General features: G+C 49.8%; 97 pseudogenes; all 97 read left to right on the top strand.

The window, feature by feature from the left end:
• Nucleotides 1–41: 41 nt before the first annotated feature.
• On the top strand, nucleotides 42–160 carry LOC144187924 (5S ribosomal RNA; annotated as a pseudogene).
• A 56-nt stretch (nucleotides 161–216) lies between these two features.
• LOC144190483 (5S ribosomal RNA) lies at nucleotides 217–335 on the top strand (annotated as a pseudogene).
• A 56-nt stretch (nucleotides 336–391) lies between these two features.
• LOC144182684 (5S ribosomal RNA) lies at nucleotides 392–520 on the top strand (annotated as a pseudogene).
• A 56-nt stretch (nucleotides 521–576) lies between these two features.
• LOC144185314 (5S ribosomal RNA) lies at nucleotides 577–695 on the top strand (annotated as a pseudogene).
• Nucleotides 696–751: 56 nt separating this feature from the next.
• LOC144189314 (5S ribosomal RNA) lies at nucleotides 752–870 on the top strand (annotated as a pseudogene).
• Nucleotides 871–926: 56 nt separating this feature from the next.
• On the top strand, nucleotides 927–1,045 carry LOC144189929 (5S ribosomal RNA; annotated as a pseudogene).
• Nucleotides 1,046–1,101: 56 nt separating this feature from the next.
• On the top strand, nucleotides 1,102–1,220 carry LOC144183564 (5S ribosomal RNA; annotated as a pseudogene).
• A 56-nt stretch (nucleotides 1,221–1,276) lies between these two features.
• Nucleotides 1,277–1,395, top strand: LOC144190898 (5S ribosomal RNA; annotated as a pseudogene).
• A 56-nt stretch (nucleotides 1,396–1,451) lies between these two features.
• Nucleotides 1,452–1,570, top strand: LOC144190110 (5S ribosomal RNA; annotated as a pseudogene).
• Nucleotides 1,571–1,626: 56 nt separating this feature from the next.
• Nucleotides 1,627–1,745, top strand: LOC144191708 (5S ribosomal RNA; annotated as a pseudogene).
• Nucleotides 1,746–1,801: 56 nt separating this feature from the next.
• LOC144182566 (5S ribosomal RNA) lies at nucleotides 1,802–1,920 on the top strand (annotated as a pseudogene).
• Nucleotides 1,921–1,976: 56 nt separating this feature from the next.
• On the top strand, nucleotides 1,977–2,105 carry LOC144186440 (5S ribosomal RNA; annotated as a pseudogene).
• Nucleotides 2,106–2,161: 56 nt separating this feature from the next.
• Nucleotides 2,162–2,280, top strand: LOC144182090 (5S ribosomal RNA; annotated as a pseudogene).
• Nucleotides 2,281–2,336: 56 nt separating this feature from the next.
• Nucleotides 2,337–2,455, top strand: LOC144189508 (5S ribosomal RNA; annotated as a pseudogene).
• A 56-nt stretch (nucleotides 2,456–2,511) lies between these two features.
• Nucleotides 2,512–2,630, top strand: LOC144191575 (5S ribosomal RNA; annotated as a pseudogene).
• A 56-nt stretch (nucleotides 2,631–2,686) lies between these two features.
• Nucleotides 2,687–2,805, top strand: LOC144190586 (5S ribosomal RNA; annotated as a pseudogene).
• Nucleotides 2,806–2,861: 56 nt separating this feature from the next.
• On the top strand, nucleotides 2,862–2,980 carry LOC144188518 (5S ribosomal RNA; annotated as a pseudogene).
• Nucleotides 2,981–3,038: 58 nt separating this feature from the next.
• On the top strand, nucleotides 3,039–3,157 carry LOC144182977 (5S ribosomal RNA; annotated as a pseudogene).
• Nucleotides 3,158–3,213: 56 nt separating this feature from the next.
• Nucleotides 3,214–3,332, top strand: LOC144182108 (5S ribosomal RNA; annotated as a pseudogene).
• A 7,577-nt stretch (nucleotides 3,333–10,909) lies between these two features.
• Nucleotides 10,910–11,028, top strand: LOC144183895 (5S ribosomal RNA; annotated as a pseudogene).
• Nucleotides 11,029–11,084: 56 nt separating this feature from the next.
• Nucleotides 11,085–11,203, top strand: LOC144184628 (5S ribosomal RNA; annotated as a pseudogene).
• A 241-nt stretch (nucleotides 11,204–11,444) lies between these two features.
• On the top strand, nucleotides 11,445–11,563 carry LOC144191623 (5S ribosomal RNA; annotated as a pseudogene).
• A 56-nt stretch (nucleotides 11,564–11,619) lies between these two features.
• Nucleotides 11,620–11,738, top strand: LOC144187285 (5S ribosomal RNA; annotated as a pseudogene).
• Nucleotides 11,739–11,794: 56 nt separating this feature from the next.
• LOC144189868 (5S ribosomal RNA) lies at nucleotides 11,795–11,913 on the top strand (annotated as a pseudogene).
• Nucleotides 11,914–11,969: 56 nt separating this feature from the next.
• On the top strand, nucleotides 11,970–12,088 carry LOC144189092 (5S ribosomal RNA; annotated as a pseudogene).
• A 56-nt stretch (nucleotides 12,089–12,144) lies between these two features.
• LOC144182683 (5S ribosomal RNA) lies at nucleotides 12,145–12,273 on the top strand (annotated as a pseudogene).
• Nucleotides 12,274–12,329: 56 nt separating this feature from the next.
• LOC144188082 (5S ribosomal RNA) lies at nucleotides 12,330–12,448 on the top strand (annotated as a pseudogene).
• Nucleotides 12,449–12,504: 56 nt separating this feature from the next.
• LOC144188414 (5S ribosomal RNA) lies at nucleotides 12,505–12,623 on the top strand (annotated as a pseudogene).
• A 56-nt stretch (nucleotides 12,624–12,679) lies between these two features.
• Nucleotides 12,680–12,808, top strand: LOC144183968 (5S ribosomal RNA; annotated as a pseudogene).
• Nucleotides 12,809–12,864: 56 nt separating this feature from the next.
• On the top strand, nucleotides 12,865–12,983 carry LOC144190675 (5S ribosomal RNA; annotated as a pseudogene).
• Nucleotides 12,984–13,039: 56 nt separating this feature from the next.
• Nucleotides 13,040–13,158, top strand: LOC144187711 (5S ribosomal RNA; annotated as a pseudogene).
• Nucleotides 13,159–13,214: 56 nt separating this feature from the next.
• Nucleotides 13,215–13,343, top strand: LOC144184027 (5S ribosomal RNA; annotated as a pseudogene).
• Nucleotides 13,344–13,584: 241 nt separating this feature from the next.
• Nucleotides 13,585–13,703, top strand: LOC144187710 (5S ribosomal RNA; annotated as a pseudogene).
• Nucleotides 13,704–13,759: 56 nt separating this feature from the next.
• Nucleotides 13,760–13,888, top strand: LOC144184026 (5S ribosomal RNA; annotated as a pseudogene).
• A 56-nt stretch (nucleotides 13,889–13,944) lies between these two features.
• LOC144187709 (5S ribosomal RNA) lies at nucleotides 13,945–14,063 on the top strand (annotated as a pseudogene).
• Nucleotides 14,064–14,119: 56 nt separating this feature from the next.
• LOC144185074 (5S ribosomal RNA) lies at nucleotides 14,120–14,238 on the top strand (annotated as a pseudogene).
• A 56-nt stretch (nucleotides 14,239–14,294) lies between these two features.
• Nucleotides 14,295–14,423, top strand: LOC144182793 (5S ribosomal RNA; annotated as a pseudogene).
• A 56-nt stretch (nucleotides 14,424–14,479) lies between these two features.
• Nucleotides 14,480–14,598, top strand: LOC144191563 (5S ribosomal RNA; annotated as a pseudogene).
• Nucleotides 14,599–14,654: 56 nt separating this feature from the next.
• LOC144183324 (5S ribosomal RNA) lies at nucleotides 14,655–14,773 on the top strand (annotated as a pseudogene).
• A 56-nt stretch (nucleotides 14,774–14,829) lies between these two features.
• Nucleotides 14,830–14,948, top strand: LOC144191251 (5S ribosomal RNA; annotated as a pseudogene).
• A 56-nt stretch (nucleotides 14,949–15,004) lies between these two features.
• On the top strand, nucleotides 15,005–15,123 carry LOC144188906 (5S ribosomal RNA; annotated as a pseudogene).
• Nucleotides 15,124–15,179: 56 nt separating this feature from the next.
• LOC144181950 (5S ribosomal RNA) lies at nucleotides 15,180–15,308 on the top strand (annotated as a pseudogene).
• A 56-nt stretch (nucleotides 15,309–15,364) lies between these two features.
• LOC144182868 (5S ribosomal RNA) lies at nucleotides 15,365–15,483 on the top strand (annotated as a pseudogene).
• A 56-nt stretch (nucleotides 15,484–15,539) lies between these two features.
• LOC144191884 (5S ribosomal RNA) lies at nucleotides 15,540–15,658 on the top strand (annotated as a pseudogene).
• Nucleotides 15,659–15,714: 56 nt separating this feature from the next.
• LOC144190571 (5S ribosomal RNA) lies at nucleotides 15,715–15,833 on the top strand (annotated as a pseudogene).
• A 56-nt stretch (nucleotides 15,834–15,889) lies between these two features.
• LOC144184410 (5S ribosomal RNA) lies at nucleotides 15,890–16,008 on the top strand (annotated as a pseudogene).
• A 56-nt stretch (nucleotides 16,009–16,064) lies between these two features.
• LOC144188212 (5S ribosomal RNA) lies at nucleotides 16,065–16,183 on the top strand (annotated as a pseudogene).
• Nucleotides 16,184–16,239: 56 nt separating this feature from the next.
• On the top strand, nucleotides 16,240–16,358 carry LOC144182274 (5S ribosomal RNA; annotated as a pseudogene).
• Nucleotides 16,359–16,414: 56 nt separating this feature from the next.
• Nucleotides 16,415–16,533, top strand: LOC144189647 (5S ribosomal RNA; annotated as a pseudogene).
• A 56-nt stretch (nucleotides 16,534–16,589) lies between these two features.
• LOC144188904 (5S ribosomal RNA) lies at nucleotides 16,590–16,708 on the top strand (annotated as a pseudogene).
• A 56-nt stretch (nucleotides 16,709–16,764) lies between these two features.
• LOC144185672 (5S ribosomal RNA) lies at nucleotides 16,765–16,893 on the top strand (annotated as a pseudogene).
• A 56-nt stretch (nucleotides 16,894–16,949) lies between these two features.
• On the top strand, nucleotides 16,950–17,078 carry LOC144184326 (5S ribosomal RNA; annotated as a pseudogene).
• A 56-nt stretch (nucleotides 17,079–17,134) lies between these two features.
• Nucleotides 17,135–17,253, top strand: LOC144190048 (5S ribosomal RNA; annotated as a pseudogene).
• A 56-nt stretch (nucleotides 17,254–17,309) lies between these two features.
• LOC144188230 (5S ribosomal RNA) lies at nucleotides 17,310–17,428 on the top strand (annotated as a pseudogene).
• Nucleotides 17,429–17,484: 56 nt separating this feature from the next.
• On the top strand, nucleotides 17,485–17,613 carry LOC144186247 (5S ribosomal RNA; annotated as a pseudogene).
• A 56-nt stretch (nucleotides 17,614–17,669) lies between these two features.
• Nucleotides 17,670–17,788, top strand: LOC144185063 (5S ribosomal RNA; annotated as a pseudogene).
• Nucleotides 17,789–17,844: 56 nt separating this feature from the next.
• On the top strand, nucleotides 17,845–17,963 carry LOC144188163 (5S ribosomal RNA; annotated as a pseudogene).
• A 56-nt stretch (nucleotides 17,964–18,019) lies between these two features.
• LOC144184988 (5S ribosomal RNA) lies at nucleotides 18,020–18,148 on the top strand (annotated as a pseudogene).
• A 56-nt stretch (nucleotides 18,149–18,204) lies between these two features.
• Nucleotides 18,205–18,323, top strand: LOC144190644 (5S ribosomal RNA; annotated as a pseudogene).
• Nucleotides 18,324–18,379: 56 nt separating this feature from the next.
• On the top strand, nucleotides 18,380–18,498 carry LOC144191550 (5S ribosomal RNA; annotated as a pseudogene).
• A 56-nt stretch (nucleotides 18,499–18,554) lies between these two features.
• On the top strand, nucleotides 18,555–18,673 carry LOC144188238 (5S ribosomal RNA; annotated as a pseudogene).
• Nucleotides 18,674–18,729: 56 nt separating this feature from the next.
• Nucleotides 18,730–18,858, top strand: LOC144184930 (5S ribosomal RNA; annotated as a pseudogene).
• A 56-nt stretch (nucleotides 18,859–18,914) lies between these two features.
• On the top strand, nucleotides 18,915–19,033 carry LOC144185179 (5S ribosomal RNA; annotated as a pseudogene).
• A 56-nt stretch (nucleotides 19,034–19,089) lies between these two features.
• LOC144189010 (5S ribosomal RNA) lies at nucleotides 19,090–19,208 on the top strand (annotated as a pseudogene).
• A 56-nt stretch (nucleotides 19,209–19,264) lies between these two features.
• On the top strand, nucleotides 19,265–19,383 carry LOC144191945 (5S ribosomal RNA; annotated as a pseudogene).
• A 221-nt stretch (nucleotides 19,384–19,604) lies between these two features.
• LOC144183687 (5S ribosomal RNA) lies at nucleotides 19,605–19,723 on the top strand (annotated as a pseudogene).
• A 56-nt stretch (nucleotides 19,724–19,779) lies between these two features.
• Nucleotides 19,780–19,898, top strand: LOC144183178 (5S ribosomal RNA; annotated as a pseudogene).
• Nucleotides 19,899–20,119: 221 nt separating this feature from the next.
• LOC144184758 (5S ribosomal RNA) lies at nucleotides 20,120–20,248 on the top strand (annotated as a pseudogene).
• A 56-nt stretch (nucleotides 20,249–20,304) lies between these two features.
• On the top strand, nucleotides 20,305–20,433 carry LOC144182453 (5S ribosomal RNA; annotated as a pseudogene).
• Nucleotides 20,434–20,489: 56 nt separating this feature from the next.
• Nucleotides 20,490–20,608, top strand: LOC144187708 (5S ribosomal RNA; annotated as a pseudogene).
• Nucleotides 20,609–20,664: 56 nt separating this feature from the next.
• On the top strand, nucleotides 20,665–20,783 carry LOC144185073 (5S ribosomal RNA; annotated as a pseudogene).
• Nucleotides 20,784–20,839: 56 nt separating this feature from the next.
• On the top strand, nucleotides 20,840–20,968 carry LOC144182792 (5S ribosomal RNA; annotated as a pseudogene).
• Nucleotides 20,969–21,024: 56 nt separating this feature from the next.
• Nucleotides 21,025–21,143, top strand: LOC144191538 (5S ribosomal RNA; annotated as a pseudogene).
• A 56-nt stretch (nucleotides 21,144–21,199) lies between these two features.
• On the top strand, nucleotides 21,200–21,318 carry LOC144183323 (5S ribosomal RNA; annotated as a pseudogene).
• Nucleotides 21,319–21,374: 56 nt separating this feature from the next.
• LOC144191250 (5S ribosomal RNA) lies at nucleotides 21,375–21,493 on the top strand (annotated as a pseudogene).
• Nucleotides 21,494–21,549: 56 nt separating this feature from the next.
• Nucleotides 21,550–21,668, top strand: LOC144188903 (5S ribosomal RNA; annotated as a pseudogene).
• A 56-nt stretch (nucleotides 21,669–21,724) lies between these two features.
• Nucleotides 21,725–21,853, top strand: LOC144181949 (5S ribosomal RNA; annotated as a pseudogene).
• Nucleotides 21,854–21,909: 56 nt separating this feature from the next.
• Nucleotides 21,910–22,028, top strand: LOC144182867 (5S ribosomal RNA; annotated as a pseudogene).
• Nucleotides 22,029–22,084: 56 nt separating this feature from the next.
• On the top strand, nucleotides 22,085–22,203 carry LOC144191883 (5S ribosomal RNA; annotated as a pseudogene).
• A 56-nt stretch (nucleotides 22,204–22,259) lies between these two features.
• Nucleotides 22,260–22,378, top strand: LOC144190570 (5S ribosomal RNA; annotated as a pseudogene).
• Nucleotides 22,379–22,434: 56 nt separating this feature from the next.
• LOC144184409 (5S ribosomal RNA) lies at nucleotides 22,435–22,553 on the top strand (annotated as a pseudogene).
• A 56-nt stretch (nucleotides 22,554–22,609) lies between these two features.
• Nucleotides 22,610–22,728, top strand: LOC144188211 (5S ribosomal RNA; annotated as a pseudogene).
• Nucleotides 22,729–22,784: 56 nt separating this feature from the next.
• On the top strand, nucleotides 22,785–22,903 carry LOC144182262 (5S ribosomal RNA; annotated as a pseudogene).
• A 56-nt stretch (nucleotides 22,904–22,959) lies between these two features.
• On the top strand, nucleotides 22,960–23,078 carry LOC144189646 (5S ribosomal RNA; annotated as a pseudogene).
• A 56-nt stretch (nucleotides 23,079–23,134) lies between these two features.
• On the top strand, nucleotides 23,135–23,253 carry LOC144188902 (5S ribosomal RNA; annotated as a pseudogene).
• Nucleotides 23,254–23,309: 56 nt separating this feature from the next.
• On the top strand, nucleotides 23,310–23,438 carry LOC144185671 (5S ribosomal RNA; annotated as a pseudogene).
• A 56-nt stretch (nucleotides 23,439–23,494) lies between these two features.
• On the top strand, nucleotides 23,495–23,623 carry LOC144184325 (5S ribosomal RNA; annotated as a pseudogene).
• A 56-nt stretch (nucleotides 23,624–23,679) lies between these two features.
• On the top strand, nucleotides 23,680–23,798 carry LOC144190046 (5S ribosomal RNA; annotated as a pseudogene).
• Nucleotides 23,799–23,854: 56 nt separating this feature from the next.
• LOC144188228 (5S ribosomal RNA) lies at nucleotides 23,855–23,973 on the top strand (annotated as a pseudogene).
• A 56-nt stretch (nucleotides 23,974–24,029) lies between these two features.
• On the top strand, nucleotides 24,030–24,158 carry LOC144186246 (5S ribosomal RNA; annotated as a pseudogene).
• A 56-nt stretch (nucleotides 24,159–24,214) lies between these two features.
• LOC144185062 (5S ribosomal RNA) lies at nucleotides 24,215–24,333 on the top strand (annotated as a pseudogene).
• Nucleotides 24,334–24,389: 56 nt separating this feature from the next.
• On the top strand, nucleotides 24,390–24,508 carry LOC144188162 (5S ribosomal RNA; annotated as a pseudogene).
• Nucleotides 24,509–24,564: 56 nt separating this feature from the next.
• On the top strand, nucleotides 24,565–24,693 carry LOC144184987 (5S ribosomal RNA; annotated as a pseudogene).
• A 56-nt stretch (nucleotides 24,694–24,749) lies between these two features.
• On the top strand, nucleotides 24,750–24,868 carry LOC144190643 (5S ribosomal RNA; annotated as a pseudogene).
• A 56-nt stretch (nucleotides 24,869–24,924) lies between these two features.
• Nucleotides 24,925–25,043, top strand: LOC144191527 (5S ribosomal RNA; annotated as a pseudogene).
• A 56-nt stretch (nucleotides 25,044–25,099) lies between these two features.
• Nucleotides 25,100–25,218, top strand: LOC144188237 (5S ribosomal RNA; annotated as a pseudogene).
• Nucleotides 25,219–25,274: 56 nt separating this feature from the next.
• On the top strand, nucleotides 25,275–25,403 carry LOC144184929 (5S ribosomal RNA; annotated as a pseudogene).
• Nucleotides 25,404–25,418: the final 15 nt, after the last annotated feature.

Genomic DNA, 25,418 nt, shown 5'->3' with positions numbered 1-25,418 from the left:
TTTTCGACATTTCATGGGTGTCCATCTGCAAAAGCAGTCCTGCTCACGGCCATATCACCCTGAAAAGGCCCGATCTCGCCCGATCTCGGAAGCCAAGCATGGTTGGGCCTGGTTAGTACCTGGTTGGGAGACCGCTTGGGAATACCAGGTGCTGTGAGCATCATACCCCGCATCTTTTTCGACATTTCATGGGTGTCCATCTGCAAAAGCAGTACCGCTCACGGCCATACCACCCTGAAAAGGCCCGATCTCGTCCGATCTCGGAAGCCAAGCATTGTTCGGCCTGTTTAGTACCTGATTGGGAGACCGCTTGGGAATACCAGGTGCTGTGAGCATCAGACCCCGCATCTTTTTCGACATTTCATGGGTGTCCATCTGCAAGAGCAGTACCGCTCACGGCCATACCACCCTGATAAGGCCCGATCTCGCCCGATCTCGTCCGATCTCGGCAGCCAAGCATGGTTCGGCCTGGTTAGTACCTGATTGGGAGACCGCTTGGGAATACCAGGTGCTGTGAGCATCATACCCCGCATCTTTTTCGACATTTCATGGGTGTCCATCTGCTAGTGCAGTACCGTTCACGGCCATACCACCCTGAAAAGGCCCGATCTCGTCCGATCTCGGAAGCCAAGCATGGTTCGGCCTGGTTAGTACCTGATTGGGAGACCGCTTGGGAATACCAGGTGCTGTGAGCATCATACCCCGCATCTTTTTCGACATTTCATGGGTGTCCATCTGCAAGAGCAGTACCGCTCACGGCCATACCACCCTGAAAAGGCCCGATCTCCTCCGATCTCGGAAGCCAAGCATGGTTCGGCCTGTTTAGTACCTGATTGGGAGACCGCTTGGGAATACCAGGTGCTGTGAGCAGCATACCCCGCATCTTTTTTGACATTTCATGGGTGTCCATCTGCAAAAGCAGTACCGCTCACGGCCATACCACCCTGAAAAGGCCCGATCTCGTCCGATCTCGGCAGCCAAGCATGGTTCGGCCTGGTTAGTACCTGATTGGGAGACCGCTTGGGAATACCAGGTGCAGTGAGCATCATACCCCGCATCTTTTTCGACATTTCATGGGTGTCCATCTGCTAGTGCAGCACCGCTCACGGCCATACCACCCTGAAAAGGCCCGATCTTGTCCGATCTCGGAAGCCAAGCATAGTTCGGCCTGGTTTGTACCTGATTGGGAGACCGCTTGGGAATACCAGGTGCTGTGGGCATTATACCCCGCATCTTTTTCGACATTTCATGGGTGTCCATCTGCTAGTGCAGTACCGCTCACGGCCATACCACCCTGAAAAGGCCCGATCTCGTCCGATCTCGGCAGCCAAGCATGGTTCGGCCTGTTTAGTACCTGATTGGGAGACCGCTTCGGAATACCAGGTGCTGTGAGCATCATACCCCGCATCTTTTTCGACATTTCATGGGTGTCCATCTGCTAGTGCAGTACCGCTCACGGCCATACCACCCTGAAAAGGCCCGATCTCGTCCGATCTCGGAAGCCAAGCATGGTTCGGCCTGATTAGTACCTGATTGGGAGACCGCTTGGGAATACCAGGCGCTGTAAGCATCATACCCCGCATCTTTTTCGACATTTCATGGGTGTCCATCTGCAGGAGCAGTACTGCTCACGGCCATACCACCCTGAAAAAGCCCGATTTAGTCCGATCTCGGAAGCCAAGCATGGTTCGGCCTGGTTAGTACCTGATTGGGAGACCGCTTGGGAATACCAGGTGCTGTGAGTATCATACCCCGCATCTTTTTCGACATTTCATGGGTGTCCATCTGCTAGTGCAGCACCGCTCACGGCCATACCACCCTGAAAAGGCCCGATCTCGTCCGATCTCGGAAGACAAGCATGATTCGGCCTGGTTAGTACCTGATTGGGAGACCGCTTGGGAATACCACGTGCTGTGAGCATCATACCCCGCATCTTTTTTGACATTTCATGGGTGTCCATCTGCTAGTGCAGTACCGCTCACAGCCATACCACCCTGAAAAGGCCCGATCTCGTCCGATCTCGTCCGATCTCGGCAGCCAAGCATGGTTCGGCCTGGATAGTACCTGATTGGGAGACCGCTTGGGAATACCACGTGCTGTGAGCATCATACCCCGCATCTTTTTCGACATTTCATGGGTGTCCATCTGCAAAAGCAGTACCGCTCACGGCCATACCACCCTGAAAAGGCCCGATCTCGCCCGATCTCGGAAGCCAAGCATGTTTCGGCCTGGTTAGTACCTGATTGGGAGACCGTTTGGGAATACCAGGTGCTGTGAGCATCATACCCCGCATCTTTTTCGACATTTCATGGGTGTCCATCTGCTAGTGCAGTACCGCTCACGGCCATACCACCCTGAAAAGGCCCGATCTCGTCCGATCCCGGAAGCCAAGCATGGTTCGGCCTGGTTAGTACCTGATTGGGAGACCGCTTGGGAATACCAGGTGCTGTGAGCATCATACCCCGCATCTTTTTCGACATTTCATGGGTGTCCATCTGCTAATGCAGTACCGCTCACGGCCATACCACCCTGAAAAGGCCCGATCTCGTCCGATCTCGGAAGCCAAGCATGGTTCGGCCTGGTTAGTACCTGATTGGGAGACCGCTTGGGAATACCAGGTGCTGTGAGCATCATACCCCGCATCTTTTTCGACATTTCATGGGTGTCCATCTGCAAGAACAGTACCGCTCACGGCCATACCACCCTGAAAAGGCCCGATCTCGCCCGATCTCGGAAGCCAAGCATGGTTCGGCCTGGTTAGTACCTGATTGGGAGATCGCTTGGGAATACCAGGTGCTGTGAGCATCATACTCCGCATCTTTTTCGACATTTCATGGGTGTCCATCTGCTAGTGCAGTACCGCTCACGGCCATACCACCCTGAAAAGGCCCGATCTCGCCCGATCTCGGAAGCCAAGCATGGTTCGGCCTGGTTAGTACCTGATTGGGAGACCGCTTGGGAATACCAGGTGCTGTGAGCATCATAACCCGCATCTTTTTCGACATTTCATGGGTGTCCATCTGCAAGAGCAGTACCGCTCACATGGCCATACCACCCTGAAAAGGCCCGATCTCGTCCGATCTCGGAAGCCAAGCATGGTTCGGCCTGGTTAGTACCTGATTGGGAGACCGCTTGGGAATACCAAGTGCTGTGAGCTTCATACCCCGCATCATTTTCGACATTTCATGGGTGTCCATCTGCAAAAGCAGTACCGCTCACGGCCATACCACCCTGAAAAGGCCCGATCTCGTCCGAGTTCGGAAGCCAAGCATGGTTCGGCCTGGTTAGTACCTGATTGGGAGACCGCTTGGGAATACCAAGTGCTGTGAGCATCATACCCCGCATCTTCTTCGACATTTCATGGGTGTCTGTTGGGTTTGTTCTGTTTTACTATTATAATAGTTATATTAATTCATTTCTTTATTAAATCATTCTCTTTCTTTTCTCTGTATTAATTCATTACTTTGTTAAATCATTCTCTTTCTGTTTTTCAAAAGTGTTGAGGTCACACCAAGTCATCTTTAACCTGGACAGCCTGTTCCAGGATGGTTATACAGATAATCCACCCAATCTGGGTCCTTGAGATTTGGTGGGCCCTTGGTGACGAGGACAGGGCTATTCGGACAATAACAAGAATATTGTTATCGTTATGTAACCGTACACTTCGGGTTTTTCTGTATGTAACGACTATATGATTATGATTATATTATATGATTCTTAGGTCAAGGAGGTTGTATAATTACTCTAATCTACATGTTGTTAGGTCTAGTCCCTGTTTTTGTTATGAGTAAAATACTTTGATTGTTATTGTAGTCCCAGATGTTGTTTTTACTCATACGTGATGGAATGATCAACAACTCTGTAACTTGTGACCATAAGAATGGGACGAAAACGTCTATTCGGGAAGACGTTCGGAAGTTGTAAGGTGACACTTGCTGTAACGCTCCCCTCCGGAGGCTTTTATCTGTTGTATCCATTTCTATTTAATTAAATGTCAATAATTGAATAAGATGTCTTCCTGCAGTTATTGATAATTATGGACGAAGGTAATTATTAATGAACCTGACATTTTGGTCCTTCTGAGCCATGGAGGTCAATATACCGGAGCGAGAACCCAGGCGCTGCTGTTCGACATCTGGTAAGTGACCGTGCGCACGGCGTCTTCAAAACCCTTGGTGGGCCGGAGTTTTTCGACGGGGGCGCCTGGATTCTCGGCGGTTGAAGACTTTTCCTGCTGGAGGGAGACATCTGATGGATCTCGGGTAAGTCCACATTAATGTCTGCATGTTGTGAAGGTGTTTCCAAATGCGTTAAAGGGACATTGTATGTGAGGTCCATTGTTGGGCTGGTTTCGCGTCCTGGGTGACGGCGATAAAACCCTGTGTTTATACTAGTCAATGGCAGGTACGGTGGGGCACTTTGCTGGAAAGTGTCCTGTGTCTCAGGGGTAGGCACGAATATATTGTACTAGAGATACAATATTGGGGCCGGGGAGTGTCCTGTGTCTAAAGGGTAGGCACGAATATACGTTGTATGGTGTTTGTGTGGTTTCTGCAGTAAAATTAGGAAAGGCCTAGGAGATACAGTCGATACAGTCGAATAGATAATAATAATATTAATAATAATAATAAATAATAGAGTTAACTGTGTGAGGCACACGAACTCACTACAAAAAATAAAAGTAAAATATGGGAAACACGTGTTGTAAGGCGGGTTTGGATGACGATCCAAAAAATACGTCTAACTTGTAAGGATTGGAAAAAATTGGAAAGACAAAGCGCTTTAAAAATATTACACAGCTATATTTATGGATAAATAAATATGGGTTTGCTGGCCAGCTTAAAATGCATAGAATGCAGGATAATATATGCACTAATGCATAGAGGTAATATACATATATAAATAATATGTGAGTGGATGAAAGTGTAACAGCTTGTTCCACGGACACTAATGGCAAAATAAGGCCGGGGAGAAGTTAAAAATACTATTTTGGGAAAATAGTGGGGGCTCCCTCGGATAACGGGGATATATTTAAGACCGTGGCTGCGGGAAAGTACTGTTTGGTAAGGAAAAAATAGCGGGGCCTCCTCGGCTGACGGGGAAAATATTTACCGAGATAGGTGACGGGCGCGGAGGAAGTTTAACAAAAATAAAGGGAGCTAGAAAATTAATGGGGACACTGGTATTTGATTTGGTTAATCCGGGTATGACGTTTTGTGATTACAATAAATTGGGTTTTTTTTGTGATGCTTGGGCTTGTATAACAACAATTAGAATGGTTATTTCCAAGTGCGGGTGGTGCTTTGTTAATATAACCTATATGTACTGTCAATTTACAGCAATGTGATGGCTTATTGCAGCTTGGTTTTTGATCCCGTCCGCTAACGGGAAGATGGTGTTTAAAAAGACAAAAGAATATATACAAAATGATCATTTAAATTTTAGCAGGGAATGTCACCTGTGTTTTTATTATGCTCTAGACTTGCCAAAAAATGTGTCAACTGCGGGGGAAGCGTTTCTGGTGCAGCGGCTGCTGATTAGATGGGAGTGAAACATGTGGGCCGCGGGGCAGACGATTTAACTGTGTTGGGCTTTCGGGAGCGTTCGGACCGTGTAAACAACTAAAATTTTGTGATCCCTTCCGTGAAGACATTATAATAATAATAATTGGCCTTGGGGGTGCTGAAGCAAACTTGAGGGCAGAAAATGGGTTTTTGCCATATTGTTGTGCTTGCAGCATACATATTCTGGATATATGGGGTCTTGGAAAAATATTGTGATGTAGTTGAATATCGGAAGAGGGGTTAATTTGACGTTTTAATGGTTGTCTTCTCTAAAAAGCGTTGTATTTGGGCACAGGGAAAAAGCTGGTTTGTAAACATAAGATAACAATGCTGTTTTCGCAGCAAGAGTGGAGGTCATAGTTAACGGCTAATTGCGTTTTCTGTTTGGACTTTTCAGAATAAGAACAATACATGGTCTGCAAGAAATGCAAGGTTATGCGGATGCTTTCGCATTGATATTTTGGGTTTTAAAATGAAATGTATTAAGAGGATAGAAAATCTGTTTAGTAAAAGGTTGATTTGGTAAAAAGCTTTGGATTTGGGAAATAGACCAAAATAGTCATTTTTGAGCAATTGTGGATTTCAAAGGGCTCTTAGTTAAAGGAAACTAGCTTTTGGAGGATAAAATAATATGAATACTATTTCAGAATTTTTTGATTATTCAAAATACTTTAATCCAGGAGGTTGGATGTTTAAAAGAAAAAAAGGCCAGGATGACAAAATTTACAAAATTATGGTATATTGGTGACGATAAGGTTTTTAAAACATTAAAGTTTGTAATTAGGAATTGTCTAACAAAAGGTTGATTTCTCTAATTTAATTGTTGTAGATTTTTGTTTTGGTAACAGGCTATGGGAAATGACTCTTGTCTTAAGTAAACATCATATGAGGTGATTTACAAAGTATAGTAGGTATTGAATTATTTGGCTGTTAACGACATCAGATGGGAAATTTACAATGCAATAGTGGCATGATAAAATTCATGGCATTCATCCAAATAATTAGGTGAATTGTAAATAAAATAATTGGTTTAGGATGAGCATATTTTCCCTAAGAATGGAGTAACATGGAATGTTTTTCAAAGTGCACTTGAAAGAACATTGTCTGTTGTCCTGGCGGGAGGAAATATGCTTTGTCACAGGTCATATTGGTGACTTTAAGGATATTACGGATTGGATAAGCATTGGTCAATTGATACAACCAAATAACGTTGCTTTTTACTGCTTTAAGGGCATGCAAATTGGTGAGAACTTTAGCAACGATGGGGTTAATACGCCTGAATGTTACAGTGATAACGAGTGGCAATAACAAGCTTAGATAAGGGAGGGAAAGGAGAAATTCTCCAAATTCCAGAATCTGGCTTAGAAACAGGTTATGTTAGTCGTTTTGGGTTTTTGACAGGATGTGGTAGTACATTAATTCTGGGAAATTTTGGGAAATTGGGGACCCCATATCTAAAACAAGTAGGCGTCATGTTGTATAAATTAGGCGTGGATGAATTTGTTTTACAAATGGGGGAGATTATCTTATCACCTGAAACAAGTAGAAACAAAATTGGATGGCCGCATTAAAAGGTGATTGGCATGCTATTAGAGGAAATTGGGATTTTCCAAAAACCTGACAGGGGGCCATTAGGTCATGGCGGCTGTGAAAATAAAAACCTTAGATGTGAAACTATTGCCACCTCAATTCGGGGAACAAACAGCTAAACTGATAGCATTAAAGAGGATATAACTTTGTGTGAAACTTGAAGGAAATTTTTTACAAACGGTTAAAATGCTAGAGTGGGGGTGTGTATATTAAAGGATCTACTAATGAATGCGGGGTGGATCCAGACTTTCCGGAATGTGGGGTATTCATGGCGTCCTCGAGAATTTGTGGATTTTCTCCGGGTACTCCAGTTTACTCCCACAAAATGAAATTATGGATGCTAGACTGGTTGAACACACTAAATTCTTTTTTTTATGAGTGTGAGCGTGAATGATAGTTTGTCTTTTTGTGTTTTTTGATTGGCAGACCACCGAGACATAATCTATCAATAAAAGATCAATAAAGAAAATAATTTGGGCTTGAGTCAAGGGAAGACCTATGTCTCGACAAGGGGGAGGTGGCCTTGCTACAACGGCACTACAAGGCTTAGGGTTTAAATCTATATGCATGCCCACATATCCATTTCAAAAAAATACATATAGATTTTATTTTATTTTATTAGATCATATGGATATCATTCCACGATATGGAATTCCAGAAACTATTTATAGTGATAATGGCTCCCATTTTGTTAATATAATAGTTGTCTACCATCCACAATTGGCGGACCTTATATGAAGTCCTGTTTGGTAGACCTTACAAATTGTTATTATTCACCACACAATGACAATTGGATGATGAGGCGAATCTATCAGAGAAAAAAAAACGCACACACCAAATTTAGACTATCAGAGGGAGATTTTGCTTCTTAACAGGAAACGGACGAAGCGACGGTGATTCTTGAAGACTGGATGCTGATAAGCAGCATAAAAGAAGAAACATCGGAGCAACGCAAAGTGGGAGGGTCCTTGTTACTGAAAGGGGACACGGATGCACCTTTCCCACAGTAAGAAGGTTGTCTAAATTGAAACGTTTCAAGAGGAAAACTCCCTAAACAAAGACAAAAAGTCATGTTGAAAACAATTATTGCTTTTGGGGCAATGAGATTAATGATGATTGTGATTCTATTCCTTTCCACAGTAGGGTTGTTTTCTCCAGTTGGAGAAAAAGGCGGAGGCGTTTCAATTGAGGATACACCTTCTTACGGGAGGGTAAACCGAGAAACATACACATTTACATTTAATTAACATTACCTACTAAATCAAATTTCCAAAATGAAAATATATATTTGGACTCGGCGACGTCCCGGTTGCCATACAAAGGGGCAATCTATGGTGGGAAATATGTGTGGTACATTAACAGCAAAAAATTGAAGATTGGGAAAAGCCTTGTTGCAGAAATTGGTCAAGATTGGAAAGATTGGACTGACATATTAACCTGTGAAAATGTATTTCTGAAACAGGAATTTCCCAAACGGGGGATAATTGGGCGCTGTTAATGGAGTGTAAAGAGGACAAGCACTAGGTGGAGCTACTTTGGTAAAAGGGTGGTCTCAATTGAAACATTGAGGGGACGGGTAAAATAAACTTTCTGACTTAATAAAATACGGGAAACACCAATATTAATTGAAAAGATTATTGCTCAGCAAGCAATACCATAAAACTATAGGGAACTCTTTTATATTGGGTTTGACGTCTCCATATAGTTTCAATTGAGACTAAACCATCTTACAAAAGATTAGGATAACCTACCAGACAAGGGAAAAAACGATGGGGTCTAACAACTCCCTCAATCACCATTCTTTTGGGGAAAAGTGTTTTTACAAATGAAAAAACGTGTCCTACTTGGCAAGAAAAAAAAAAAAAATATTGAAACAGTGTTTATCCTGTTACGCAGTAAATAGGAAGTCAATTTTTCCACTGTTTAATCATTTTACCTGCTTAAACCTTACAGGGCATGGTCTGAAGCTGGGGGCGATAAATGACGTGGTGTACCGGCGTTCTAAAACAAACTACACCCCTGATACCACGTTCTGGCCTATGGTGGCGGGGTGGTAGATAAATTATACGACTCCTGCCGAAACGCGGCAGGACTAGGTACTTTGGTCTCACTGCTCTTACCGATGTCTGTTTTTCCATCCACAGTGGAGGAGATACAATTGGCGGCTCATAATTCGGCTGAAGGGTCGACCCTCCCGACATCGTCGAGAGGCATGGAGGGAAGGAGATCCAACATACATTGATGCGATTGGCATCCCCTGGGGCGTACCAGATGAGTATAAGCTGGCTAATCAGATCGCAGCAGGTTGGGAGTCTATCTTCCTTCTAATCACCCCAAACAAAAATGTGGATAGAATAAATTACTTACATTACAATGTTCAAAACTTGGAAATTATACTGAACAGGGATTTGTGGCCATGAAGGAACAACTGGCAGCTACCAGTCTGATGGCGTTCCAGAATCGCATAGCGGTGGATATGATCCTTGAAACAGGGGGCGTGTGTGCAATGTTTGGAAAACAATGTTGCACCTTCATACCGAACAACGCGTCACCCAGTGGATCTCTCACCAGGGCCATTACTGGCCTGCAAACACTGAACCGCAATATGCAAGAGCACTCTGGAGTAGATACGTCCGCATTGTCAGATTGGTGGGATAAGACCTTTGGAAAATCTAAAGATTTGGCTACATCCTTCGTGGTTACTATAGGCACAATTACCGCTATCCTAACATTGTGTGGGTGATGTAGAATCCCGTTTGCGCTCCTTGCTAAGCCGACTTATAACTACTGCAATTGCCCCTACAAATTCTAAAGTACATGAGTTGTATCTTATGGGACGGTTTGGGGAAAGCAGTGAGGTCCAGGAGTACGGTAAATCCGAGGACCAATTGGACGAATATAATTATGTTTTTTCTCTTTCAGACCAGCCATGGGAGTAAGGATTAGGCGGGAAAAATCACAGTCACCCGACATTACCATTTAGTGATTACTAAGAAATGACTAATAACATACATATTATAAAAACGGGGGAATGTTGGGTTTGTTCTGTTTTACTATTATAATAGTTATATTAATTCATTTCTTTATTAAATCATTCTCTTTCTTTTCTCTGTATGAATTCATTACTTTGTTAAATCATTCTCTTTCTGTTTTTCAAAAGTGTTGAGGTCACACCAAGTCATCTTTAACCTGGACAGCCTGTTCCAGGATGGTTATACAAACAATCCACCCAATCTGGGTCCTTGAGATTTGGTGGGCCCTTGGTGACGAGGACAGGGCTATTCGGACAATAACAAGAATATTGTTATCGTTATGTAACCGTACACTTCGGGTTTTTCTGTATGTAACGATTATATGATTATGATTATATTATATGATTCTTAGGTCAAGGAGGTTGTATAATTACTCTAATCTACATGTTGTTAGGTCTAGTCCCTGTTTTTGTTATTAGTAAAATACTTTGATTGTTATTGTAGTCCCAGATGTTGTTTTTACTCATACGTGATGGAATGATCAACAACTCTGTAACTTGTGACCATAAGAATGGGACGAAAACGTCTATTCGGGAAGACGTTCGGAAGTTGTAAGGTGACACTTGCTGTAACGCTCCCCTCCGGAGGCTTTTATCTGTTGTATCCATTTCTATTTAATTAAATGTCAATAATTGAATAAGATGTCTTCCTGCAGTTATTGATAATTACGGACGAAGGTAATTATTAATGAACCTGACAGTGTCCATCTGCTAGTGCAGTACCGCTCACGGCCATACCACCCTGAAAAGGCCCGATCTCGTGCGATCTCGGAAGCCAAGCATGGTTCGGCCTGGTTAGCACCTGATTGGGAGACCGCTTGGGAATACCAGGTGCTGTGAGAACCATGCCCCGCATCTTTTTCGACATTTCATGGGTGTCCATCTGCATGAACAGTACTGCTCACAGCCATACCACCCTGAAAAGGCCTGATCTCGCCCGATCTCGGAAGCCAAGCATGGTTCGGCCTGTTTAGTACCTGTTTGGGAGACCGCTTGGGAATACCAGGTGCTGTGAGAACCATGCCCCGCATCTTTTTCGACATTTCATGGGTGTCCATCTGCAAGAGCAGTACCACTCACGGCCATACCACCCTGAAAAGGCCCGATCTCGTCCGATCTCGTCCGATCTTGGAAGCCAAGCATGATTCGGCCTGGTTAGTATCTGATTGGGAGACCGCTTAGGAATACCAGGTTCTGTGAGAACCATGCCCCGCATCTTTTTCGACATTTCATGGGTGTCCATCTGCAAGAGCAGTATTGCTCACGGCCATACCACCCTGAAAAGGCCCGATCTCGTCCGATCTCGGAAGCCAAGCATATTTCGGCCTGGTTAGTACCTGATTGGGAGACCGCTTGGGAATACCAGGTGCTGTGAGCATCATACCCCGCATCTTTTTCGACATTTCATGGGTGTCCATCTGCAATAGCGGTACCGCTCGCGGCCATACCACCCTGAAAAGGCCCGATCTCGTCCGATCTCGGAAGCCAAGCATGGTTCGGCCTGGTTAGTACCTGATTGGGAGACCGCTTGGGAATACCAGGTGCTGTGAGCATCATACCCCGCATCTTTTTCGACATTTCATGGGTGTCCATCTGCATGAGCAGTACCGCTCACGGCCATACCACCCTGAAAAGGTCCGATCTCGTCCGATCTCGGAAGCCAAGCATGGTTCGGCCTGTTTAGTACCTGATTGGGAGACCGCTTGGGAATACCAGGTGCTGTGAGCATCATACCCCGCATCTTTTTCGACATTTCATGGGTGTCCATCTGCTAGTGCAGTACCGCTCACGGCCATACCACCCTGAAAAGGCCCGATCTCGTCCGATTTCGGCAGCCAAGCATGGTTCGGCCTGGTTAGTACCTGATTGGGTGACCGCTTGGGAATACCAGGTGCTGTGAGCATCATACCCCGCATCTTTTTCGACATTTAATGGGTGTCCATCTGCAAGAGCAGTACCGCTCACGGCCATACCACCCTGATAAGGCCCGATCTCGCCCGATCTCGTCCGATCTCGGCAGCCAAGCATGGTTCGGCCTGGTTAGTACCTGATTGGGAGACCGCTTGGGAATACCAGGTGCTGTGAGCATCATACCCCGCATCTTTTTCGACATTTCATGGGTGTCCATCTGCATGAAGAGTACCGCTCACGGCCATACCACCCTGATAAGGCCCGATCTCGTCCGATCTCGGCAGCCAAGCATGGTTCGGCCTGGTTAGTACCTGATTGGGAGACCGCTTGGGAATACCAGGTGCTGTGAGCATCATACCCCGCATCTTTTTCGACATTTCATGGGTGTCCATCTGCAAGAGCAGTACCGCTCACGGCCATACCACCCTGAAAAGGCCCGATCTCGTCCGATCTCGGAAGCCAAGCAAGATTCGGCCTGGTTAGTACCTGATTGGGAGACCGCTTGGGAATACCAGGTGCTGTGAGCATCATACCCCGCATCTTTTTCGACATTTCATGGGTGTCCATCTGCAAGAGAAGTACCGCTCACGGCCATACCACCCTGAAAAGGCCCGATCTCGTCCGATCTCGGAAGCCAAGCATGGTTCGGCCTGGTTCGGCCTGGTTAGTACCTGATTGGGAGACCGCTTGGGAATACCAGGTGCTGTGAGCATCATACCCCGCATCTTTTTCGACATTTCATGGGTGTCCATCTGCATGAAGAGTACCGCTCACGGCCATACCACCCTGATAAGGCCCGATCTCGTCCGATCTCGGCAGCCAAGCATGGTTCGGCCTGGTTAGTACCTGATTAGGAGACCGCTTGGGAATACCAGGTGCTGTGAGCATCATACCCCGCATCTTTTTCGACATTTCATGGGTGTCCATCTGTAAAAGCAGTACCGCTCACGGCCATACCACCCTGAAAAGGCCCGATCTCGTCCGATCTCGGAAGCCAAGCATGGTTCGGCCTGTTTAGTACCTGATTGGGAGACCGCTTGGGAATACCAGGTGCTGTGAGCATCATACCCCGCATCTTTTTCGACATTTCATGGGTGTCCATCTGCAAGAGCAGTACCGCTCACGGCCATATCACCCTGAAAAGGCCCGATCTCGCCCGATCTCGTCCGATCTCGGCAGCCAAGCATGGTACGGCCTGGTTAGTACCTGATTGGGAGACCGCTTGGGAATACCAGGTGCTGTGAGCATCATACCCCGCATCTTTTTCGACATTTCATGGGTGTCCATCTGCAAGAGCAGTACCACTCACGGCCATACCACCCTGAAAAGGCCCGATCTCGTCCGGTCTCGTCCGATCTCGGAAGCCAAGCATGGTTCGGCCTCGTTAGTATCTGATTGGGAGACCGCTTGGGAGTACCAGGTGCTGTGAGCATCATACCCCGCATCTTTTTCGACATTTCATGGGTGTCCATCTGCAAGAGAAGTACCGCTCACGGCCATACCACCCTGAAAAGGCCCGATCTCGTCCGATCTCGGAAGCCAAGCATGGTTCGGCCTGTTTAGTACCTGATTGGGAGACCGCTTGGGAATACCAGGTGCTGTGAGCATCATACCCTGCATCTTTTTCGACATTTCATGGGTGTCCATCTGCAAGAGCAGTACCGCTCACGGCCATATCACCCTGAAAAGGCCCGATCTCGCCCGATCTCGTCCGATCTCGGCAGCCAAGCATGGTACGGCCTGGTTAGTACCTGATTGGGAGACCGCTTGGGAATACCAGGTGCTGTGAGCATCATACCCCGCATCTTTTTCGACATTTCATGGGTGTCCATCTGCAAGAGCAGTACTGCTCACGGCCATACCACCCTGAAAAGGCCCGATCTCGTCCGATCTCGGAAGCCAAGCATGGTTCGGCCTGTTTAGTACCTGATTGGGAGACCGCTTGGGAATACCAGGTGCTGTGAGCATCATACCCCGCATCTTTTTCGACATTTCATGGGTGTCCATCTGCAAGAGCAGTACCGCTCAAGGCCATACCACCCTGAAAAGGCCCGATCTCGTCCAAACTCGGAAGCCAAGCATGGTTCGGCCTGGTTAGTACCTGATTGGGAGACCGCTTGGGAATACCAGGTCCTGTGAGCATCATACCCCGCATCTTTTTCGACATTTCATGGGTGTCCATCTGCAAGAGCAGTACCGCTCACGGCCATACCACCCTGAAAAGGCCCGATCTCGTCCGATCTCGTCCGATCTCGGAAGCCAAGCATGGTTCGGCCTGTTTAGTACCTGAATGGGAGACCGCTTGGGAATACCAGGTGCTGTGAGCGTCATACCCCGCATCTTTTTCGACATTTCATGGGTGTCCATCTGCATGCGCAGTACCGCTCACGGCCATACCACCCTGAAAAGGCCCGATCTCGTCCGATCTCGGAAGCCAAGCATGGTTCGGCCTGGTTAGTACCTGATTGGGAGACCGCTTGGGAATACCAGGTGCTGTGAGCATCATACCCCGCATCTTTTTCGACATTTCATGGGTGTCCATCTGCAAGAGCAGTACCGCTCACGGCCATACCACCCTGATAAGGCCTGATCTCGTCCGATCTCGGCAGCCAAGCATGATTCGGCCAGGTTAGTACCTGAATGGGAGACCGCTTGGGAATACCAGGTGCAGTGAGCATCATACCCCGCATCTTTTTCGACATTTCATGGGTGTCCATCTGCAAGAGCAGTACCGCTCACGGCCATACCACCCTGAAAAGGCCCGATCTCGTCCGATCTCGGAAGCCAAGCATCGTTCGGCCTGGTTAGTATCTGATTGGGAGACCGCTTGGGAATACCAGGTGCTGTGAGCATCATACCCCGCATCTTTTTCGACATTTCATGGGTGTCCATCTGCAAGAGCAGTACCGCTCACGGCCATACCACCCTGAAAAGGCCCGATCTCGTCCGATCTCGGCAGCCAAGCATGGTTCGGCCTGTTTAGTACCTGATTGGGAGACCGCTTGGGAATACCAGGTGCTGTGAGCATCATACCCCGCATCTTTTTCGACATTTCATGGGTGTCCATCTGCAAAAGCAGTACAGCTCACGGCCATACCACCCTGAAAAGGCCCGATCTCGCCCGATCTCGTCCGATCTCGGCAGCCAAGCATGGTTCGGCCTGGTTAGTACCTGATTGGGAGACCGCTTGGGAATACCAGGTGCTGTGAGCATCATACCCCGCATCTTTTTCGACATTTCATGGGTGTCCATCTGCAGGAGCAGTACTGCTCACGGCCATACCACCCTGAAAAGGCCCGATCTTGTCTAATCTCGGAAGCCAAGCATGGTTCGGCCTGGTTAGTACCTGATTGGGAGACCGTTTGGGAATACCAGGTGCTGTGAGCATCATACCCCGCATCTTTTTCGACATTTCATGGGTGTCCATCTGCAAGAGCAGTACCGCTCACGGCCATACCACCCTGAAAAGGCCCGATCTTGTCCGATCTTGGCAGCCAAGCATGGTTTGGCCTGGTTAGTACCTGATTGGGAGACCGCTTGGGAATACCAGGTGCTGTGAGCGTCATGCCCCGCATCTTTTTCGACATTTCATGGGTGTCCATCTGCAGGAGCAGTACTGCTCACGGCCATACCACCCTGAAAAGGCCCGATCTCGTCCGATCTCGAAAGCCAAGCATAGTTCGGCCTGGTTAGTACCTGATTGGGAGACCGCTTGGGAATACCAGGTGCTGTGAGCATCATACCCCGCATCTTTTTCGACATTTCATGGGTGTCCATCTGCAAGAGCAGTACCGCTCACGGCCATACCACCCTGAAAAGGCCCGATATCCTCCGATCTCGGAAGCCAAGCATGGTTCGGCCTGTTTAGTACCTGATTGGGAGACCGCTTGGGAATACCAGGTGCTGTGAGTATCATACCCCGCATCTTTTTCGACATTTCATGGGTGTCCATCTGCAAAAGCAGTACCGCTCACGGCCATACCACCCCGAAAAGGCCCGATCTCGTCCGATCTCGGAAGCCAAGCATGGTTCGGCCTGGTTAGTACCTGATTGGGAGACCGCTTGGGAATACCAGGTGCTGTGAGCATCATACCCCGCATCTTTTTCGACATTTCATGGGTGTCCATCTGCAAGTGCAGTACCGCTCACGGCCATACCACCCTGAAAAGGCCCGATCTCGTTCGATCTCGGAAGCCAAGCATGGTACGGCCTGGTTAGTACCTGATTGGGAGACCGCTTGGGAATACCAGGTGCCGTGAGCATCATACCCCGCATCTTTTTCGACATTTCATGGGTGTCCATCTGCAAGAACAGTACCGCTCACGGCCATACCACCCTGAAAAGGCCCGATCTCGTCCGATCTCAGAAGCCAAGCATGGTCCGGCCTGGTTAGTACCTGATTGGGAGACCGCTTGGGAATACCAGGTGCTGTGAGCATCATACCCCGCATCTTTTTCGACATTTCATGGGTGTCCATCTGCTAGTGCAGTACCGCTCACGGCCATACCACCCTGAAAAGGCCCGATCTCGTCCGATCTCGGCAGCCAAGCATGGTTCGGCCTGTTTAGTACCTGATTGGGAGACCGCTTGGGAATACCAGGTGCTGTGAGCATCATACCCCGCATCTTTTTCGACATTTCATGGGTGTCCATCTGCTAGTGCAGTACCGCTCACGGCCATACCACCCTGAAAAGGCCCGATCTCGTCCGATCTCGTCCGATCTCGGCAGCCAAGCATCGTTCGGCCTGGTTAGTACCTGATTGGGAGACCGCTTGGGAATACCAGGTGCTGTGAGCATCATACCCTGCAACTTTTTCGACATTTCATGGGTGTCCATCTGCAAGAGCAGTACCGCTCACAGCCATACCACCCTGATAAGGCCCGATCTCGCCCGATCTCGTCCGATCTCGGCAGCCAAGCATGGTTCGGCCTGGTTAGTACCTGATTGGGAAACCGCTTGGGAATACCAGGTGCTGTGAGCATCATACCCCGCATCTTTTTCGACATTTCATGGGTGTCCATCTGCAAGGAGAGTACCGCTCATGGCCATACCACCCTGAAAAGGCCCGATCTCGTCCGATCTCAGAAGCCAAGCATGGTTCGGCCTGGTTAGTACCTGATTGGGAGACCGCTTGGGAATACCAGGTGCTGTGAGCATCATACCCCGCATCTTTTTCGACATTTCATGGGTGTCCATCTGCAAGAGCAGTACCGCTCACGGCCATACCACCCTGAAAAGGCCCGATCTCGTCCGATCTCGGAAGCCAAGCATGGTTCGGTCTGGTTAGTACCTGATTGGGAGACCGCTTGGGAATACCAGGTGCTGTGAGCATCATACCCCGCATCTTTTTCGACATTTCATGGGTGTCCATCTGCAAGAGCAGTACCGCTCACGGCCATACCACCCTGATAAGGCCCGATCTCGCCCGATCTCGTCCGATCTCGGAAGCCGAGCATGGTTCGGCCTGTTTAGTACCTGATTGGGGGACCGCTTGGGAATACCAGGTGCTGTGAGCATCATACCCCGCATCTTTTTCGACATTTCATGGGTGTCCATCTGCAAGAGCAGTACCGCTCATGGCCATACCACCCTGAAAAGGCCAAATCTCATCCGATCTCGGAAGCCAAGCATGTTTCGGCCTGGTTAGTACCTGATTGGGAGACCGCTTGGGAATACCAGGTGCTGTGAGCATCTTGCCCCGCATCTTTTTCGACATTTCATGGGTGTCCATCTGCTAGTGCAGTACCGCTCACGGCCATACCACCCTGAAAAGGCCCGATCTCGTCTGATCTCGGAAGCCAAGCATGGTTCGGCCTGTTTAGTACCTGATTGGGAGACCGCTTGGGAATACCAGGTGCTGTGAGCATCATACCCTGCATCTTTTTCGACATTTCATGGGTGTCCATCTGCAAGAGCAGTACCGCTCACTGCCATACCACCCTGAAAAGGCCCGATCTCGTCCGATCTCGTCCGATCTCGGCAGCCAAGCATGGTTCGGCCTGGTTAGTACCTGATTGGGAGACCGCTTGGGAATACCAGGTGCTGTGAGCATCATACCCCGCATCTTTTTCGACATTTCATGGGTGTCCATCTGCTAGTACAGTACCGCTCACGGCCATACCACCCTGAAAAGGCCCGATCTCGTTCGATCTCGGAAGCCAAGCATGGTTCGGCCTGGTCAGTACCTGATTAGGAGACCGCTTGGGAATACCAGGTGCTGTGAGCATCATACCCCGCATCTTTTTCGACATTTCATGGGTGTCCATCTGCTAGTGCAGTACCGCTCACGGCCATACCACCCTGAAAAGGCCCGATCTCGTCCGATCTCGGAAGCCAAGCATGGTTCGGCCTGGTTAGTACCTGATTGGGAGACCGCTTGGGAATACCAGGTGCTGTGAGCATCATACCCCGCATCTTTTTCGACATTTCATGGGTGTCCATCTGCAGGAGCAGTACCGCTCACGGCCATACCACCCTGAAAAGGCCCGATCTCCTCCGATCTCGGAAGCCAAGCATGGTCCGGCCTGGTTAGTACCTGATTGGGAGACCGCTTGGGAATACCAGGTGCTGTGAGCATCATACCCCGCATCTTTTTCGACATTTCATGGGTGTCCATCTGCAAGAGCAGTACCGCTCACGGCCATACCACCCTGATAAGGCCCGATCTCGCCCGCTCTCGTCCGATCTCGGCAGCCAAGCATGGTTCGGCCTGGTTAGTACCTGATTGGGAGACCGCTTGGGAATACCAGGTGCTGTGAGCATCATACCCCGCATCTTTTTCGACATTTCATGGGTGTCCATCTGCTAGTACAGTACCGCTCACGGCCATACCACCCTGAAAAGGCCCGATCTCGTCCGATCTCGGAAGCCAAGTATGGTCCGGCCTGGTCAGTACCTGATTGGGAGACCGCTTGCGAATACCAGGTCCTGTGAGCATCATACCCCGCATCTTTTTCGACATTTCATGGGTGTCCATCTGCAAGAGCAGTACCGCTCACGGCCATACCACCCTGAAAAGGCCCGATCTCGTCCGATCTCGGAAGCCAAGCATGGTTCGGCCTGGTTAGTACCTGATTGGGAGACCGCTTGGGAATACCAGGTGCAGTGAGCATCATACCCCGCATCTTTTTCGACATTTCATGGGTGTCCATCTGCAGGAGCAGTACCGCTCACGGCCATACCACCCTGAAAAGGCCCGTTCTCGTCCGATCTCGGAAGCCAAGCATGGTTTGGCCTGTTTAGTACCTGATTGGGACACCGCTTGGGAATACCAGGTGCTGTGAGCATCATACCCCGCATCTTTTTCGACATTTCATGGGTGTCCATCTGCAAAAGCAGTACCGCTCAAGGCCATACCACCCTGAAAAGGCCCGATCTCGGAAGCCAAGCATGGTCCGGCCTGGTTAGTACCTGATTGGGAGACTGCTTGGGAATACCAGGTTCTGTGAGCATCATACCCTGCATCTTTTTCGACATTTCATTGGTGTCCATCTGCTAGTGCAGTACCGCTCACGGCCATACCACCCTGAAAAGGCCCGATCTCGTCCGATCTCGGCAGCCAAGCATCGTTCGGCCTGTTTAGTACCTGATTGGGAGACCGCTTCGGAATACCAGGTGCTGTGAGCATCATACCCCGCATCTTTTTCGACATTTCATGGGTGTCCATCTGCTAGTGCAGTACCGCTCACGGCCATACCACCCTGAAAAGGCCCGATCTTGTCCGATCTCGGCAGCCAAGCATGGTTCGGCCTGTTTAGTACCTGATTGGGAGACCGCTTCGGAATACCAGGTGCTGTGAGCATCATACCCCGCATCTTTTTCGACATTTCATGGGTGTCCATCTGCAAAAGCAGTACCGCTCAAGGCCATACCACCCTGAAAAGGCCCGATCTCGGAAGCCAAGCATGGTCCGGCCTGGTTAGTACCTGATTGGGAGACCGCTTGGGAATACCAGGTTCTGTGAGCATCATACCCTGCATCTTTTTCGACATTTCATGGGTGTCCATCTGCAAGAGCAGTACCGCTCACAGCCATACCACCCTGATAAGGCCCGATCTCGCCCGATCTCGTCCGATTTCGGCAGCCAAGCATGGTTCGGCCTGGTTAGTACTTGATTGGGAGACCGCTTGGGAATACCAGGTGCTGTGAGCATCATACCCCGCATCTTTTTCGACATTTCATGGGTGTCCATCTGCAAGGAGAGTACCGCTCACGGTCATACCACCCTGATAAGGCCCGATCTCGCCCGATCTCGTCCGATCTCGGAAGCCAAGCATGGTACGGCCTGGTTAGTACCTGATTGGGAGACCGCTTGGGAATACCAGGTGCTGTGAGCATCATACCCCGCATCTTTTTCGACATTTCATGGGTGTCCATCTGCAAGAGCAGTACTGCTCACGGCCATACCACCCTGAAAAGGCCCGATCTCGTCCGATCTCGGAAGCCAAGCATGGTTCGGCCTGTTTAGTACCTGATTGGGAGACCGCTTGGGAATACCAGGTGCTGTGAGCATCATACCCCGCATCTTTTTCGACATTTCATGGGTGTCCATCTGCAAGAGCAGTACCGCTCAAGGCCATACCACCCTGAAAAGGCCCGATCTCGTCCAAACTCGGAAGCCAAGCATGGTTCGGCCTGGTTAGTACCTGATTGGGAGACCGCTTGGGAATACCAGGTCCTGTGAGCATCATACCCCGCATCTTTTTCGACATTTCATGGGTGTCCATCTGCAAGAGCAGTACCGCTCACGGCCATACCACCCTGAAAAGGCCCGATCTCGTCCGATCTCGTCCGATCTCGGAAGCCAAGCATGGTTCGGCCTGTTTAGTACCTGAATGGGAGACCGCTTGGGAATACCAGGTGCTGTGAGCGTCATACCCCGCATCTTTTTCGACATTTCATGGGTGTCCATCTGCATGCGCAGTACCGCTCACGGCCATACCACCCTGAAAAGGCCCGATCTCGTCCGATCTCGGAAGCCAAGCATGGTTCGGCCTGGTTAGTACCTGATTGGGAGACCGCTTGGGAATACCAGGTGCTGTGAGCATCATACCCCGCATCTTTTTCGACATTTCATGGGTGTCCATCTGCAAGAGCAGTACCGCTCACGGCCATACCACCCTGATAAGGCCTGATCTCGTCCGATCTCGGCAGCCAAGCATGATTCGGCCAGGTTAGTACCTGAATGGGAGACCGCTTGGGAATACCAGGTGCAGTGAGCATCATACCCCGCATCTTTTTCGACATTTCATGGGTGTCCATCTGCAAGAGCAGTACCGCTCACGGCCATACCACCCTGAAAAGGCCCGATCTCGTCCGATCTCGGAAGCCAAGCATCGTTCGGCCTGGTTAGTATCTGATTGGGAGACCGCTTGGGAATACCAGGTGCTGTGAGCATCATACCCCGCATCTTTTTCGACATTTCATGGGTGTCCATCTGCAAGAGCAGTACCGCTCACGGCCATACCACCCTGAAAAGGCCCGATCTCGTCCGATCTCGGCAGCCAAGCATGGTTCGGCCTGTTTAGTACCTGATTGGGAGACCGCTTGGGAATACCAGGTGCTGTGAGCATCATACCCCGCATCTTTTTCGACATTTCATGGGTGTCCATCTGCAAAAGCAGTACAGCTCACGGCCATACCACCCTGAAAAGGCCCGATCTCGCCCGATCTCGTCCGATCTCGGCAGCCAAGCATGGTTCGGCCTGGTTAGTACCTGATTGGGAGACCGCTTGGGAATACCAGGTGCTGTGAGCATCATACCCCGCATCTTTTTCGACATTTCATGGGTGTCCATCTGCAGGAGCAGTACTGCTCACGGCCATACCACCCTGAAAAGGCCCGATCTTGTCTAATCTCGGAAGCCAAGCATGGTTCGGCCTGGTTAGTACCTGATTGGGAGACCGTTTGGGAATACCAGGTGCTGTGAGCATCATACCCCGCATCTTTTTCGACATTTCATGGGTGTCCATCTGCAAGAGCAGTACCGCTCACGGCCATACCACCCTGAAAAGGCCCGATCTTGTCCGATCTTGGCAGCCAAGCATGGTTTGGCCTGGTTAGTACCTGATTGGGAGACCGCTTGGGAATACCAGGTGCTGTGAGCGTCATGCCCCGCATCTTTTTCGACATTTCATGGGTGTCCATCTGCAGGAGCAGTACTGCTCACGGCCATACCACCCTGAAAAGGCCCGATCTCGTCCGATCTCGAAAGCCAAGCATAGTTCGGCCTGGTTAGTACCTGATTGGGAGACCGCTTGGGAATACCAGGTGCTGTGAGCATCATACCCCGCATCTTTTTCGACATTTCATGGGTGTCCATCTGCAAGAGCAGTACCGCTCACGGCCATACCACCCTGAAAAGGCCCGATATCCTCCGATCTCGGAAGCCAAGCATGGTTCGGCCTGTTTAGTACCTGATTGGGAGACCGCTTGGGAATACCAGGTGCTGTGAGTATCATACCCCGCATCTTTTTCGACATTTCATGGGTGTCCATCTGCAAAAGCAGTACCGCTCACGGCCATACCACCCCGAAAAGGCCCGATCTCGTCCGATCTCGGAAGCCAAGCATGGTTCGGCCTGGTTAGTACCTGATTGGGAGACCGCTTGGGAATACCAGGTGCTGTGAGCATCATACCCCGCATCTTTTTCGACATTTCATGGGTGTCCATCTGCAAGTGCAGTACCGCTCACGGCCATACCACCCTGAAAAGGCCCGATCTCGTTCGATCTCGGAAGCCAAGCATGGTACGGCCTGGTTAGTACCTGATTGGGAGACCGCTTGGGAATACCAGGTGCCGTGAGCATCATACCCCGCATCTTTTTCGACATTTCATGGGTGTCCATCTGCAAGAACAGTACCGCTCACGGCCATACCACCCTGAAAAGGCCCGATCTCGTCCGATCTCAGAAGCCAAGCATGGTCCGGCCTGGTTAGTACCTGATTGGGAGACCGCTTGGGAATACCAGGTGCTGTGAGCATCATACCCCGCATCTTTTTCGACATTTCATGGGTGTCCATCTGCTAGTGCAGTACCGCTCACGGCCATACCACCCTGAAAAGGCCCGATCTCGTCCGATCTCGGCAGCCAAGCATGGTTCGGCCTGTTTAGTACCTGATTGGGAGACCGCTTGGGAATACCAGGTGCTGTGAGCATCATACCCCGCATCTTTTTCGACATTTCATGGGTGTCCATCTGCTAGTGCAGTACCGCTCACGGCCATACCACCCTGAAAAGGCCCGATCTCGTCCGATCTCGTCCGATCTCGGCAGCCAAGCATCGTTCGGCCTGGTTAGTACCTGATTGGGAGACCGCTTGGGAATACCAGGTGCTGTGAGCATCATACCCTGCAACTTTTTCGACATTTCATGGGTGTCCATCTGCAAGAGCAGTACCGCTCACAGCCATACCACCCTGATAAGGCCCGATCTCGCCCGATCTCGTCCGATCTCGGCAGCCAAGCATGGTTCGGCCTGGTTAGTACCTGATTGGGAAACCGCTTGGGAATACCAGGTGCTGTGAGCATCATACCCCGCATCTTTTTCGACATTTCATGGGTGTCCATCTGCAAGGAGAGTACCGCTCATGGCCATACCACCCTGAAAAGGCCCGATCTCGTCCGATCTCAGAAGCCAAGCATGGTTCGGCCTGGTTAGTACCTGATTGGGAGACCGCTTGGGAATACCAGGTGCTGTGAGCATCATACCCCGCATCTTTTTCGACATTTCATGGGTGTCCATCTGCAAGAGCAGTACCGCTCACGGCCATACCACCCTGAAAAGGCCCGATCTCGTCCGATCTCGGAAGCCAAGCATGGTTCGGTCTGGTTAGTACCTGATTGGGAGACCGCTTGGGAATACCAGGTGCTGTGAGCATCATACCCCGCATCTTTTTCGACATTTCATGGGTGTCCATCTGCAAGAGCAGTACCGCTCACGGCCATACCACCCTGATAAGGCCCGATCTCGCCCGATCTCGTCCGATCTCGGAAGCCGAGCATGGTTCGGCCTGTTTAGTACCTGATTGGGGGACCGCTTGGGAATACCAGGTGCTGTGAGCATCATACCCCGCATCTTTTTCGACATTTCATGGGTGTCCATCTGCAAGAGCAGTACCGCTCATGGCCATACCACCCTGAAAAGGCCAAATCTCATCCGATCTCGGAAGCCAAGCATGTTTCGGCCTGGTTAGTACCTGATTGGGAGACCGCTTGGGAATACCAGGTGCTGTGAGCATCTTGCCCCGCATCTTTTTCGACATTTCATGGGTGTCCATCTGCTAGTGCAGTACCGCTCACGGCCATACCACCCTGAAAAGGCCCGATCTCGTCTGATCTCGGAAGCCAAGCATGGTTCGGCCTGTTTAGTACCTGATTGGGAGACCGCTTGGGAATACCAGGTGCTGTGAGCATCATACCCTGCATCTTTTTCGACATTTCATGGGTGTCCATCTGCAAGAGCAGTACCGCTCACTGCCATACCACCCTGAAAAGGCCCGATCTCGTCCGATCTCGTCCGATCTCGGCAGCCAAGCATGGTTCGGCCTGGTTAGTACCTGATTGGGAGACCGCTTGGGAATACCAGGTGCTGTGAGCATCATACCCCGCATCTTTTTCGACATTTCATGGGTGTCCATCTGCTAGTACAGTACCGCTCACGGCCATACCACCCTGAAAAGGCCCGATCTCGTTCGATCTCGGAAGCCAAGCATGGTTCGGCCTGGTCAGTACCTGATTAGGAGACCGCTTGGGAATACCAGGTGCTGTGAGCATCATACCCCGCATCTTTTTCGACATTTCATGGGTGTCCATCTGCTAGTGCAGTACCGCTCACGGCCATACCACCCTGAAAAGGCCCGATCTCGTCCGATCTCGGAAGCCAAGCATGGTTCGGCCTGGTTAGTACCTGATTGGGAGACCGCTTGGGAATACCAGGTGCTGTGAGCATCATACCCCGCATCTTTTTCGACATTTCATGGGTGTCCATCTGCAGGAGCAGTACCGCTCACGGCCATACCACCCTGAAAAGGCCCGATCTCCTCCGATCTCGGAAGCCAAGCATGGTCCGGCCTGGTTAGTACCTGATTGGGAGACCGCTTGGGAATACCAGGTGCTGTGAGCATCATACCCCGCATCTTTTTCGACATTTCATGGGTGTCCATCTGCAAGAGCAGTACCGCTCACGGCCATACCACCCTGATAAGGCCCGATCTCGCCCGCTCTCGTCCGATCTCGGCAGCCAAGCATGGTTCGGCCTGGTTAGTACCTGATTGGGAGACCGCTTGGGAATACCAGGTGCTGTGAGCATCATACCCCGCATCT

Source organism: Stigmatopora nigra, unplaced genomic scaffold (assembly GCF_051989575.1).
Source record: "Stigmatopora nigra isolate UIUO_SnigA unplaced genomic scaffold, RoL_Snig_1.1 HiC_scaffold_24, whole genome shotgun sequence".
Classification (NCBI taxonomy): domain Eukaryota; kingdom Metazoa; phylum Chordata; class Actinopteri; order Syngnathiformes; family Syngnathidae; genus Stigmatopora; species Stigmatopora nigra.
Note: the sequence above shows the minus strand (reverse complement) of the source record. Positions and strands in the feature narration are given on the sequence as shown.